Source organism: Glycine max, chromosome 15 (assembly GCF_000004515.6).
Source record: "Glycine max cultivar Williams 82 chromosome 15, Glycine_max_v4.0, whole genome shotgun sequence".
NCBI classification, from domain to species: Eukaryota; Viridiplantae; Streptophyta; class Magnoliopsida; order Fabales; family Fabaceae; genus Glycine; species Glycine max.
Window position 1 is genome coordinate 33,609,410 of NC_038251.2, and position 3,968 is coordinate 33,613,377.

General features: G+C 33.7%; 1 non-coding gene across 1 annotated transcript; it reads left to right on the forward strand.

Annotated features, from left to right (window-relative positions):
• LOC112999715 (small nucleolar RNA R71) lies at positions 1–107 on the forward strand. The gene has a single exon (XR_003264922.1). It is a non-coding gene; the product is annotated as a small nucleolar RNA R71 (small nucleolar RNA).
• Positions 108–3,968: the final 3,861 nt, after the last annotated feature.

Here is a 3,968-nt window from a genome sequence, read left to right on the forward strand (position 1 = left end):
ATCTGGTGGTAAGGACAGCTTGCACACAATTTCTTGAATCTTTCCCAGTACTCATACAAGCTCTCTCCACTAAGTTGTCTGATGCCTGAAATGTCTTTTCTGATGGTAGTGATCCTAGATGCAGGGAAGAATTTCTCCAAGAACACCCTCTTAAGGTCATCCCAGTTGAAAATGGACCTGAGAGCAAGGTAGTACAACCAATCTTTTGCCACTCCCTCTAGAGAATGAGGAAAAACCTTTTAAAAAGATATGATCTTCTTGGACATCAGGGGGCTTTATGGTGGAACAAACAATATGGAACTCCTTAAGATGCTTATGAGGATCTTCACCTGCAAGACCATGAAACTTGGGTAGCAAATGGATTAGTCCAGTCTTGAGAACATATGGAACACCCTCATCAGGATATTGAATGCACAAGCTTTCATAAGTGAAATCAAGTGTAGCCATCTCCCTAAGAGTCCTCTCACAAGGTGGAGGTTGAGCCATGTTCTCAGTACGAAAATTAGTAGTTGAATGCTCAAAATCAGAATATTCAGAATCACCAGCAAAAAAATACTCAAAATGCTCAAAATGCTCACAATGCTCGAAATGCACAGAATGATCAAGATGCACACTATGCCTAACTAATCAATGAAAGGTTCTATCTATTTCAGGATGAAAGGGTTGTAAATCACCTGGATTGCCCCTAGTCATGCACTATATGCAGCAAATAGTGTGTTCTCAAACAAGCACCAGGGGAGGGTTAAAACTACAACTATAGTCAAATGATATCCAAATGAGCTGAAATTTTATGAGCAACACCCTAAAATCATGAAAAGATAGCACAAAAAGTTTCAGACAAAAATTCAAAGTCTAACTATGAAAACTGCCTAAGGAAAGTTTAGAAAAATAAGACAATAATACTAAAAAAATAAAAAAAAACTTAGTAAACGGCTGATTTTTCGAGTTTGGGAGTTGGTTGCCACAGTATGGGAAATTTTTTTCTACCCCAAATGCATATATAATAATAGTCATTCTGATACCCGGAGCAAAAGTTATGGCCGTTTTAAGTTTTGCTAAAAACAAGTTCCCAAAATTTTTGTCTCTCTCAAATTCAACCACACCAAATACTTCTGGTATTTTTCACACAAAATATGGATCAAAAGAAACTATCACACAAAAAATTAGCCAAAAATAACAACTCTAACTATCAAAACAAAAATCTCTAATTAAATTGCAAAATCAGTCACTAATTCTCAGTCGCTAATCATTGTTCACAACAAAACACCAATTGAATCAGTCGCTAAAAACAGTCGCTAAACAGGGGGCGCAACTGAAATGCAAAACAGAACGCTATACAAAACAAAACAACTAAACACTATTATGAACCTTTGGCCCACTGCTCCCCGGCAACGACGCCAAATTTGATCGAGGCCATACCCGAATAAAATAAATATTAAAAATGCAGTATCTAGGAAGTGATCCTAGGTCGTCTTCCAACGAGCAATGGTCAGCCAAACGTTCATAACAGATAGTAATAAAACAGTAACGAATTGGGGGGGGGTTGTTTGTTTTTGTAAATTAAACAGTAAATAAATTTGAATTAGAAAATAACAGAATTAAAACTTGTTGTTTCCCCTTGATTCACAAGCAAGTCTCTTATCCTAGGTTACGAGAATTTATCCCTAACAGTTCAATCACTTAATCCAACCCTAAATTAAATTACTAAGCGAAAATTAACATAAGGATGTCATTATGTGATTAAACAACACATACACTAATTAATCATGAACAAAACTGATCATTAACATGAACGTAATTTAAGCGCAGAGACAATTAATCAAGCACTAAACATGCATGAATTAATAGCAACAAATACAAAGTAATTGGTGAAGAGGAAAAACTGATCAGAATTTAATAGTAATAACAAAACCTCAAAGAGAGTTGTGCTTGATCCTCAAGAGAAAACAACGCTGGAGACTTAGCCTTCCATTAATCAGTAGAAAACGAAATTATAGATTGAAGCAGAAACGAAATTGCAGAAAACAAATTTTATTCTACGTGAACAGTAATAAAAACTGGAATTGCCAAAACTCTAGAATTATTCTCCTCTCCAAAAAACCTCCCAAAACTAAAACTCTAGTGCTGTTATATAGGTCCTCAACCCCAAAGCTTACAAATCTATTTTAAGTTCAAGCTCATAAACGAAATAAAATAAAATCTGGACAAGATAAGATAAGATTGGATGAAATAAAATTTGGAAAAAATAAAATCTAAATGGAATAAAATCTGGATAAAATAAAATCTAGATGGAACAAAATCTGGATAAGATAAGATTTGATAAAATAAAATTGTTTGCTCTCTTCAAGTCCAAGCCCAATTCCGGATTGAAGCCTAATTACTTATAATTCTCCTGAAATTAAATTAAAAACACAAAATTAGTCAAGTAGGACCAAATGATAAAACTGCATAATTAATTTTACAATTAAGGCTAATCAGTAATTAAAATGGTGACAAAAAGGGTTAAGAAATAGGAGAAAATAATGACACATCAATCACTTCTAAGTGATACAATGTTGAGACCGTTTTCATTTTGAATCACCTTGGCAAGTTTGCGAAAAGCATCAAAAGCTTCCTTTTTGGTTTTTAAAAATAAAGTCCATGTGAACCTTGAGTAGTTGTCTACTATAACTAAGCCATAGTAATTTCCACTCAAACTCATAGTTCTAGAGGGACCAAATAAATCAATGTGAAGTAGTTCAACCGATATTGAAGTAGAAACAATATTCTTACTTTGAAAAGAGTTTTTAACTTGCTTACCTTTTTTACAAGCTCCACACAATTTATTTTTCTCAAACTTGAGTTTTGGAAGACCAATTACTAAGTCTTTCCTAACTAGATGATTGAGATTATACATGTTTATGTGTGCAGTCCTACGATGCCACAACCAAGAATAATCTATCTTACTTACCAAACAACTCGGCTCATGAAATAATGCATGTTCAATGTTTAACATATAGATATTACCTATTCTCTTGCCAATATGGACAACCTCACCGAACATAACTTCACTAATAAGACAACAATACTTGTTGAATTCAATTTTGAAGTCTATGTCACACAGTTATTTAATGCTCAGGAGGTTATGCTTTAGTCCATCCACGTATAGAACATTCTTTATCTATGTTTTGTACTGATTTCCAATATTTTCTTCTCTTATTATCTTTCCTTTATTGTTGTCTCCAAAAGCGACATATCCTCCTTCTTTTGACTCAAAGTCATTGAGTTTGGACTTGTCACCTGTCATGTGCTTAGAGCATCAACTATCCAAGTACCATAGTGAATCCCTTACTTTTAGGCACACCTAAATGACAAGATCAATTAGAGAGAGGTGGTACCTAATTTAAATTGGGTCCAATGGGGTTAATATTTACAAATAAATCTTTTAGAATTGAGATATATTTGCCTATTGGAACATCAAATCTCCTAACATAGCATTTATACGATGTATTTTGGAGACCTTGTTTGGGTTCACCCTTTTTAAGGATACAAACTTAGTTTTCTTTGAAAAGGTGGTTTGTTTGTTGTACCCCAAATGGGTCTTATCTGTAGTATGCTTTTGCACATTGAGCATATGATTGATATTACTCTTTCCTTTGTTTAATTTTCCAAATAGATATTTGAGATAGGAAAGCTCGGTTTGCAAATTCATACGTTCAACATAGTGGTCCTTTTTGAAATTTTCAAACTTGGTTTGTAAAGACTTGCAATCATCCATGTTAAAAGAATTAGAGGAACAATCACAACCAACGACTTTATATTTTGAAACAAGATTTTCATTTTCTTTCTTCAATTTATCTAACTCACTTTGTGTTGAAGCCAATTCAGTGATATGCAATTTCAACTTTTTGTTCAGAACAGGAAGCCTTTGAGCTTTTTCGTGCATTTCATTAAATGCTTCAAAAAAATTTTGTTCATCCATTGACTTT